We start from the raw sequence: 11,019 nt of genomic DNA, 5'->3' as shown, positions 1-11,019 counted from the left end.
AATTTGACATTATGATGCCCATTTTATAGATAAGAAAACTGAGGCTCTAGGAATTACGTGCCTTGACCAAGGTTGACCAGCTATGAGGTGGTAGAAGTTGAATTTGAACCTGGGTCTGCTAATCCCTGCTTAATATTTTTAAAAATATTTTTATTTATTTGTCTGAGACAGAGAGAGAGCACAAGCAGGGGGAGTGGTGAAGGGAGAGGGTGAAGTAGACGCCCTGCTGAGCACAGAGCCAAATGGGGGGCTCCATCCATCCCAGGACCCTGCCAAGATCAAGACCTGAGCAGAAGTTGGATGGTTAACTGACTGAGCCACCCAGGTGCCCTCCGCCCCCAGCCCCCAACCTGGCTGCATAATCTTGATGCTAGGCCAGCAACAGTCCTTTGAAGTAGGCTTCACAAGCAAGATTGAAAGCAGAGAAACTCACTTATTATTCAGGAATACATCCATTTCCTCTCCTGATGAGACAGGCTATCACCATTCACAGGGGACACTATGCAACTTTAAGTTTTGGTGTCTATTTTGCCTAAAGGATAAATTCTGTTTTTCCAACATCCAGCTTGTCTAGATGCCTCTGAGAGAGGTATTCAAAGTGTAGAATGCCCACCAAAGCTTCATTGGTCCAATAAAGACTGTTTAACCACAATAATTACAAATATGAGGGGTTTTTTTTTGACTCAGTCTTCATTTGAATCACAGATCTAGTGTTTCTTAAATATGTGATCTTGGACAAGTTACAAGTTTGATATGTTTGCCCATAAATTGAATGATACTGACCTTATGGTGTTTTAAGGGTTAGAGCTGATGTACATATAGATTTTACCACAATGTCCTATACTTAATGTATTCCCAAAATACTGTTTACCACATCACAAATAATAATATATAACCACCCTAATAATAGGTGTGTTAAGCTTCTCACTCACTATGAAACCTGAATAAAACACAAATTCATCACTAGCTGATGTCTTACTCCCTCCTTTAGGAAATACTAATCCACCGACAGCCAGCGTTTGTTCTGTTTTGTTTTTTTTTTAGATTTTATTTATTTATTTATGAGACACACACACACACACACACACACACACACACACACACACACACACACACAGAGGCAGAGACACAGGCAGAGGCAGAAGCAGGCTCCATGCAGGGAGCCTGACGTAGGACTCCATCCCTGGTCTCCAGGATTAGGCCTTGGGCTGAAGGTGGCGCTAAACCGCCGAGCCACCCCGTCTGCCCAGTGGTCTTTAATTCTATAGAAACTACTAAGCCAGTGAAACATTTACCCTTTAGTTGTAAATTTATCCTTTAGTTAGAAATATTCTTTGAAGGGAGTGTCTGTGGTTGCTGTTGGACCACATCAGCTGAGCACCCGCATGGAGTTTTTAAGAGTTCTGTGATTGGATATGCAGGAATCACATGATGTAAAGAAATCAAAGTAAGTGTGATAAAGAGCTCTGCAGGGGCGCCTGGGGGTCTCAGAGGTTGAGCATCTGCTTCACTCTGGGTCTGGTAGGTGGTGATCTTCGGGTTCTGGGCTTGAGTCCTAAGTCTGGCTCCCTTCTCAGCAGGGAGTCTGCTTCTCCCTCTCCTTCTGCCCTCCCCCCTGCTTGGGCTCTCTCTGTCTCTCTCTCAAATGAATAAAAAATCTTAAAAAAAGAAAAGAAAAAGAAAGAAAAGAAAAGAAAGAAAAGAAAAGAAAAGAAAAGAAAAGAAAAGAAAAGAAAAGAAAAGAAAAGAAAAGAAAAGAAAAGAGCTCTGCAGAACACCATTGCTCATGTTAAGGCGACTGCAGCCCGGCTGCAGTTTTGTGTGGCTTTTAAACCTTAGCAGGCACTCTCACTCCTTTTACTTCCTTCCCCCTCTCCCTGCTCTCCTGCCACCAGCTCTCTTTCCAGGCCCCTGGAGGTGCTGCTTTAGCCACCAATGATCTGTTTTCCTCTGCCCTATTGTTTCTGAAATAAAATCAGGGTTTTCAGTAGATACCTGGGGAGTAGAGTGAACTTCTCTAAGCACTGGGATGTAAGATTACGAGGAGAGAAACTGGTTTTTCTCTCCTTGAAACAAGCCAGTTTCCCTCCTGGATGCCTCCAGCAGCTTTCTCTCAGGTGGCCCAGTAATGGGCTGGTCCTGCAGGGAGAGCCAGCAGTTCTATGGGTTGGCACCAATGCTCATAACCCAAACTACGCAGAAGATAGCCACTGAGAATAGAATGATTTTCACACTGGCAAGGTTGGGCTTTGTTTTCAGAGTACCTGGGTCAGGTGATCTCCATCACCTTCTGGCTATTACTGTGTGAGGTGACCGGAGCTCTGCAGGGTGGGGTGGAGGGGTCCTTCTCCTAGAACATGACTGAAATTGTCTCCAGCCAAACCAGTCGAAGCTGGACACACTTAGCTTAGCTCTTGGGATGGCCGGAGACTAGGAGACTGCCTCCATCCTGTTTTTTGAGCCCAAATGTTGACATTTTCATCATTAGGTGTCATTGTGGTGTTTGACCCCATCTCTTTTGCAACAGGAAAATACTACTTGTTTTTTTTTTTCATAGTTTGATTTAAAAACAAGCACATAACACTTTAGAGTGGTGATACCTAAATTCAACCCCAAGATCTGCGAGATATGCTTGAAACTCATCTGATGGATCCATTTATTCCTTTTTTTAAAAAAAATGTGGTAAAATACACATAACATAAAATTTACATCTTTCCCATTTTTAAATGTATGGTTCAGTGGTGTTAAGGACATTCATACTGTTGTGCAATCATCACCACCATCCATCTCCAGAATTATTTTTTTGTCTTGGAAAACCAAGAGTCTATATACCCACTAAAGAATAACTCCCCATTCCCTCTCCTCAGACACTGGCAACCACCATTCTACTTTCTGTGGCTATAAATTTGACTACTCTAGGTACCTCATGTCTGTGGAATCACATACTATTTGTCTCTGTATTCCATTCACTCTTTGATAGAATCATAAGTTAGTCAGAAGATGTTCTAGAACCCTTAGTAAGGAAATCCATGTGAAGGGGCACCTTGCTGGCTCAGTCAGTGGAGCATGTGACTCTTAATCTCAGGGTCATGAGTTTGAGCCCCACATTGATTACAAAAAAACAAAAAACAAAATTAAAAACCAACAAACTTTAATTTAAAAAAAATGGAAATCCATGTAGAAAGTTGGGTGAATCTTACTACTTACCTTGATACCATTAAGCACTTGTGTATCTCTGTTTTTCTTCATTCTGATTCCATGTCACAAAGCAACCCTTTAATTATGGTATGGCTTCTTACAGTAGACAGATACAATAAGTTGCCCCCCAAGCAACCATCTCATTCCATATATCCTGTACACCATTGTATCACAGTTTGGGTGGTATTGCTATCCTTTAACTCCAGAGATCAACCATAAACCAATTCTTCTAAGCCCATACTCTCTGTCATAGTGATTGGCTCAGGGGTAGACACTGACTTAGGCCTAAACCAATCCTCTGGCTACAGTGATTAATCCAGGGTTAAGTTGACCCAATCAAAGTGAAGTCTAGGACTTTGTTTGTTAGCTGGACAGAGAGAAGCCATCTTTCTTTTACTGAAGTTGAATTGTTAAAAATGTGCATACATTTTATTGCTGCAAGCAATCATTTTGTAGCCATGAAAAGAAGTAATCCTAAGAGTGTGCCAATATGATGAAAAATAGAATGAATAGATGGAAAGAAATTTAATCCTTGGTGATAGTCTAAAACTGCTGGATCAGGCCTTACCTGCAATACTCCCTACCACAGACTTTCTGAGCTCTTGAGTCAATAAACTCTATTTATTGCTTAACCAAACGTGAGCTGGGTTTTATATTACTTGTTTCTTTGGCGGTGGGGGAGGAAGAGAGAGAGCTTGAGTGGAGGAGTTTGGCAAGGAAGGCAGAGAGAGAGGGAAAGAGAGAATTCTAAGCAGGCTCCACACCCAGCACAGAGCCCAACACAAGGCTCAATCTTATGACCTTGAGATCATGACCTGAGCTGAAACCAAAAGTCAGATTCTTAACCAACTGAGCCACTCAGGTGCCCCACTATTATTTGTTTTTAGGTACATTTTAATAGATTATTCATAAATATCTCTGTACAGAGCCAGAAAACAATGATTGCATGGACCTTATACACTCTCTTTGATTTCTCACTGAAAAAAAATAAACTGGTATTTCAGTTTGACATACTATTTTCTTTAGCTTGTTTAACATGAGATGTGGATTCATTCTTAGGATCCTGACAAATTTTAATTTCCGACTTTGTCCTGCAAGGGACCACAGCAATACGGTCAAGGCAAGGAATATTATGGTAAGGAGGTGTCTTGGGAGAAGACCTTGGTGACCATGAAAACTCTTCTTGAACTTGAGCTTTCATTTCATCTCTTTGGATTTCTGTAGCCTTTGGAAATTCTTCTGAATATCAGTGCTCTATCAATTGCTCTAAAGTAGCAGTCAATGCTAGCTGTACCGTTGGCTTCCCTGGTCTCTGACACTTGGCCTCTCAATCCTGATAGTCTCTTTCTTTAGGTCCTGTTGCATTCTCTGGTTAGCAAAGGGCAGCCAAATCTTTCTACAAAGGTGTAGGCCCTTTGCCTGTGGCTATGATGGAAGTGATCACATCTAGCACAGTGCCTAGTAGATAGTGCATTGACTTTGAATCTGAGAGCCCCCTCTGCTTCTGTCATTGGCAACCCTGAGAAGTTTAGAAGAGTTCAGTGAATGAAGGTTCCAACTTTTTCCCCATCTTGTTATAGAAATTCTTCCCAGCTATCTACAGGTACTAGTTGAGAATTTTTTTTTTACAGTAAAATTGTGTGTTCTCAGTGTCTCCCTCTTTCCTACTCCCCTTAAGGAGACCTGTGCATCATTTCTTCTTTTGTTCACCATGGGTAAAAATATATTACACACGGAATAGAAACAATACATTAACAGTAGGGTCATTTCCACATCATGTGCTCATGAAACATTTCTTTCTAAAGGGACTCAAGATGCAAACGGAAAAAAAAGTATTTCGTTATTGCTAACAAAATACTGTAATTATAAAGAAAATCTGAGTGTTTATTGCTTTTAATTTTACTCTAGAAGTTGAGGGCTCCTTGAATGAAGGGAAAATTGTGGATGAAATTCTGTTCATCATTTCTTTAAGAAATGTTTGTGGACACATACTCCATCAGTTGTGGCTAAATGCAGAGTATTTGCCCTGTCAGCATCTAGACAAGAAGCACTTGGAATTCCAGTCCACAAACCTTTAAATGTGGTCACTCTAAACCTAGTGTGGCCCTCACTTGTATTTTCTCATTCCCAGTGATGGGACCATTTTTTAAGAGAACGTGTTGTATGAACTGGTTGAATGGAGTGCTGTGAAGGTTTTTAAATAAATTATAGGTGGATTTATTGGTTCTTTTCAGGGCCAAGGTAGGTTGGCTGAGTTGAAATGGGAAATATTCATCCTGAAGGTCCAGTGGGTCCTAGGAATTAGGGAAAAGAGATTCATGAATGGATGCTGTGTTTTTCACTTCACGGTCTTCCTATTCTACATGGGCAATTGTCTCTAGGACTGAATAATTCCATACATTAATGTGACACATTGTCTAGTTGGTTACTTAGGACAATTTCTTCAGAATAACCCAACTTACCTTCTGTAAAATCATAGAAGTGAGCAAAGTCTCAAAACCAGCCTCATGGTTAAAACAGGAAAGCATCAAAGCAATCCAAGATGGATGGGCCTCTTTATATTCTCACCATCTCAATCCAAGATGGATGGGCCTCTTTATATTCTCACCATCTCTAAGGACAGATGTGTCACAACCTCTCTTGTGACTAGTGTTTCCCAGCATGTATTACATTTTCTACCTCCTGTGCTCTCATTAGGAGGAAGAGGTGACTAGAGATGACAGGTCAGAGCTTCTGCTGAGCTTGGCCACTTGTAGGGATGTTGCTGGCTTTGTCAGTCCATTGTGACTTTCCATACTCATTTATAAGTAAGCCTCTGTGAATTATGCTCATTAGAAAAATGTGAAGATGAGAAGGACCAGGATTCTAAATTAGATAGCAGTGTTTCCCTAAACTGGGATCAAAGTGTTGACAGAAGCTGTTTGGAAATTACTGCTGAAGTAATTGGGATTTTTTTTAAAGATTTTATTTTATTTATTCATGAGAGACACACACAGAGAGAGAGAGAGAGAGGGAGAAGCAGGGAGCCCGATATGGGACCTGATCCCAGGACCCTAGGATCATGCCCTAAGCCGAAGGCAGATGCTCAATGGCTGAGCCACCCAGGCGCCCAAATAACTGGGATTCTTGAAGGAAAGGTCAGGAATCCTGAAGATCATGTATGTTGACTATGCATATTGAAAGAGAGAAAGCTGTTCTATCTCCCACTGAAAGCAGTTACATGGATCTAATTCGTTCCTGGGTGATAAGGATATGCATTGTGCCTCTCCTTTCCTTGACTCGAGTTTCTCTTCAGCTCTCTCTTTGGGATGGTTGAGAGTTAACATTGGTGTTTGCTATCTGCCTTCATTCAACTTGCGTGGTCAGTTTATGCTGCTCAGGCCAGTGATCTAGCCAGGGACACCATTCTGCTCATGACGAGTGTTTCTGAAGCAAAATAAGGACAATTTTATCTAAAAGAAAATTTTCTTCTCTTATTTTCCTCTTTCAGAAGATGGCTAGAATGTATATGTTGTGTGTGCTCTAGAAAAGCTCCTGGTAGGTAATGCAAAGGACAAGGGAAAAATGAAGGGATGATAATGAGCTAAATTTCTTTGTTGGCAAAAATATTTGCTGTTTTTCTGCCTCCAAAGTTTTCCATAATGTTTCTGTTGACCTAGAAGCTCGAGTACATTCTGGTGGGTATCTGTGAAGATCCTACTCCATGGAGAAAGGCCAACCAAAAAGCAGTTCCTGATGCATGGGATTGGAATTGTCTTTCTTTGCTATAAAATCAAGTTGTAAAACAAATCTGGACATTTGCCAGTGTCTCAACACTGGAAGCAGTTTCATGCAAGTAAGAAAGAAATGAAATTAGTGATCAAAGTGCATCGATATTTTTAGACTCTTGATACATATTGCCAGTTTATGTCCAAGAGACTTATACCAATTTATACACATGCTAGCTGTATTGGAGCACGCTCACCAGCAGTATTATTACCTTTCACACCTTTACAAATGTGATAGACTGAAGAAGACATTGAGCCAGACTCAAAAGGCCACTTACTGTATGGTTCTATTTATGTGACATCCCAGAGAAGGAAAAACTATCGGGGGGAAAAATGTTGGACAGGGTTTGTGTGTGAGAAGGATTGACAGGAGAGAGATCTGAGGGAATTTCTTGGGGGTGATGGAAATGTTCTATATCTCGATTTTGCTGGTGCTTTCATGACTGTATATATTTGTCAAAACTCACTGAACTATACACTTGAAAAGGGTGAATTTTACTGTACATAAATTATACTTCAATAAACCTGACTTTTAAAAAATGACATTGCCTTGTGGTTTTAAGTCACAGTTCTTTTGCTTTGGAGTGCAGTTGAAGAGTTTTATATTTATTTGCCATTTATATTCCTTCTTTGGAAAATTGTCTTTTTATTCCTTTGCAGAATTGTCTAGGGAGTCTTGCGCCTTTTTCCCGTTAATCGGGGTGATTTTTTAATACTGTCTATCAAACTTGCTAAAAATATTTCTCTAGATTTCCTTTCACTTTGTGAATACTTTACATCTTTATCTGACCTAGCCACATTTATTGAGTTCTACTTTAATGGTTGCTTTATGTTTCTAGCAGAACTTCCTGATAAAAACCTTTGGAACACTGAAATGTTTCAGTAGATGCTACTCTGGGAATTCATCAGGTACGGTGTGGGTAGACATCTCACACTGAAATAAGAAAAAAACCCCTCTGTGCATCAGTGTAGCTGTCGACCTCCCTAAAAGATGCTCACTGGGCTCATCCTCTCTTCCCGCTCATTGGGGGTCCACTGGGCTGAGAACTGAGCCACATGGTGGCTTCACTGACTCAATTTCTCTGGACAGTGGCAGCAACAATAGTTTAGGCCCAGGGTCCCCACAAAGTGATATATAGCAGATGTCAACGAAAGCCTCAATCAGTCGAAAACCTCATTTAACATTTCCCTCTGCTCTCCAGTTTTTGGAAGTCCTGTCTTGTCTTGATTTACTCTGCAATAAGATTTGGGGAAAAAAATATTACCTTACTAGTACATTTCAGTAATTAATTATTTAGCTAGTTATTTTAACTATTTTATTTATTTATTTAGAGAGAAAGAGAGAGGGAGCATGAGCAGGGGGAGGAGCAGAGGGAGAGGGAGAGAGGATCTCCAGCAGACTACACACCCAACTCAGAGCCTGATGCAAGGCTTGATCCCAAGACCCTGAGATCACGACCTGAGATGAAACCAAGAGTCAGATGTTTAACTGACTGCATTGCCTAGGCGCCCCTCAGTAGTTATTTACTGAATGCTTGCCATGCGCCTGGAGCGTGGCCGGGTGCTACAATGGCAGGTACGATAGACTTAGTTTTTGTCCTCACAGCCCTTACAGGCTTCTTATGCCAATAGTCAGTGAATAAGTATCACATTGTGACATAAAATAATTATAAATTATGATAAGTGCTGTGACAGGAACAAAGAGGATGTTGGTCCTCTGTTGCAAGTGGGGGTGCAGAGAGTGGCAGGGCTCCCCCTTCTCTTGCTCCGAACGGAAAAGTTTTATTTGGCCCCAAGCTTCCTATAAATTTTCGCCTCTAGGAAGACTTCAGCAGAAGAAAAATGTCTGCAAAACCAGTGCCCTGTGGAATTAGAAACAAATATGAGAAGCTGAGTGAGCTTGGGCAAGGTCAGTTGTCCTCACTCTGTATAATCTAGATGGTGTTACCAGTCCTGGGGGTTGCTGTGAGAATTAGCAAAAATAGATGGGTAAGAGGCAGAAGGGATGTTGGCTAAAGACTCTGGAGGCAGATAACTGGGGTTCAAATCCTGACTCCTCCTTGTAAGAGCTACTCTTGTCTCAAAGAAGTTATGTATTCTCTCTATGCCTCAGTTTTCTCATGTAGGGAATGGAGGTAACAATAGTTTCTAACTCTTAGGGTTGATTTGAGAATTAAATGAGAGAGAAAATATATGGCTTTTGCAGTAGTGTTTGGTGTGTGGGAAGTGTTCATCCCAAGCCTGCTTCTACCATTTCCACCATATCATCACTGGGTTCAGATCCTAACATAAGAATGAACAAATCCTCTCATGGACTAGAACCATGTAGTTAGATTGCTCTGGAACAGCCAAGCCCTGGGACTGTGAGCCACAGATACATGGAATAAAGAGAGTGAGCAGCACATTTCTGTGGCTATAGACTCTGTATGAAAGGGGTCAGGGATCTCATCTCAGTTCCAATCCTATTTCCCTTACTCTGCTTTACTGGGGAAATGACCTTGAAAGAGGAACAACTGCACTCTAAGTCGATAGAACAGCATTGGCTACAGCCCAGCTCCACCACCCAGGCACAGAGGAGGGCTCTCTGATGTCTCTGGAATGATTTAGCTTTATTGGCTATTGTCTCTCTCTCCAAATTGCCTTCAGGATGAATGTCATGGCCAGAACCCATAGAGGACACCAGCTTTCCAAGGAGCTCACGGGAGGCAGATATTCTCTCCGTTTATGAAACAGGCTTCAAATTGACCATTAGTGGGGGCTGTATTTTGCACCTTACGAAGAGGAAATTACAGTGCATTAGAAGTTCTGCACTGTGGCTTAGGCAGTGCATTAGAGGCGGGATACAGACTGGGGTGCTTTCTTGCTGGGCATAATATCCAATTTATTTTCATTTACATTACTTTCTCTACATCACTGACTGCACGAGGCATAAAACTGTTAAATGCAAGCAATTCCCAATTGCTTGGCACAAATAGAAATGTTTAATGAATAATAATAAAAAAGGAGCCTATGGATGAAGCCGATATGCAAAAATTGTGAGAGCATGTTAATCAATGTTTCTCATTGCATACAGCTCAACAAGTCTTCTTTCTCTCTTTCTCCCTCCCTTTCTCCCTTTCTCTTTCCTCCTCTCCCCTCTTTCTTCATTTCTAAGTTCTTTTTGAAAAGACAAAGCAAGTAATTTAGGTGGAACAAAACAGAGTAGTACAGTATTGTTTACACAGTAGATAAAATGCATGAATGTGAAAGGCTTTATCTGGAGGATTTCAAGAGAAAGGAAGGCAGGAAGAAAAGAAAGGAGGAAGGAAGGAAGGAAGGAAGGAAGGAAGGAAGGAAGGAAGGAAGGAAGGAAGGAAGGAAAAGGAAGAAAGAAAGAAAGAAAGCAAGCTGGGCAACTCAGTCAACCGTCTGATTCTTGCTTTTGGCTCAGGCCACGGGTCATGATTGCAGGGCTGTGAGATTAAGCCCTGCCTCTGGCTTTGTGCTCAGCAGGGAGTCTGCTTAAGATTCTTTCTCTCTCCCCCTCTACTGCTCTCCCTTATCTCTAAAAGAAAAATACTCTATTTCCCTTCTGCTCTATGGATGAGAGCAGTTTGCCTGCTGTTATGAAAGGGGGTTTTAACTTAATTTGTGCATCTCATCTCAGTATCAGTTACATCTAACTAATGTTTTCCCAGCCTCGTTGGCTTGTTAGGAGAGTCAACTTAGGAAAAAGGAAGACTGGCTCTCCAGGGGAGGTTCCTCAGCACCACATTCCAAGCTTCTGGTTCTCTTGTGGGTTACCTTGAGCAGTAGTGGATTTTTTTAAAAGATTTTATTTATTTATTCATGAGAGACACAGAGAGAGGCAGAGACACAGGGAGAGGGAGAAGCAGGCTCCATGGAGGGAGCCTGATGTGGGACGATCCCAGGACCCCTCCCCCACCAATCATGCCCTGAGCCACCCAGGGATCCCAGCAGTAGAGGATTTTAAAAGTCTCCATCAAAATTGATGGATTCCCCCCTCTGCCCACCTGTAGTTTTACTCCCACTTTGGAACTTCACAGAGGTGTGT

At 41.6% G+C, this 11,019-nt stretch overlaps 1 long non-coding RNA gene across 1 annotated transcript in view; it reads left to right on the top strand.

Annotated features, from left to right (window-relative positions):
• Nucleotides 1-8,696: 8,696 nt before the first annotated feature.
• Nucleotides 8,697-11,019, top strand: part of LOC112650429 (uncharacterized) — a 67,977-nt gene continuing 65,654 nt past the window's right edge. Inside the window, exon 1 of the long non-coding RNA XR_003130163.3 lies at nt 8,697-8,874. This is a non-coding gene — a long non-coding RNA (uncharacterized LOC112650429). The remainder of the gene's footprint in view (nt 8,875-11,019) is intronic.

The sequence above is a fragment of the Canis lupus genome, chromosome 11, assembly GCF_003254725.2.
Source record: "Canis lupus dingo isolate Sandy chromosome 11, ASM325472v2, whole genome shotgun sequence".
NCBI classification, from domain to species: Eukaryota; Metazoa; Chordata; class Mammalia; order Carnivora; family Canidae; genus Canis; species Canis lupus.
This window is presented reverse-complemented; position numbering and strand designations above follow the sequence as displayed.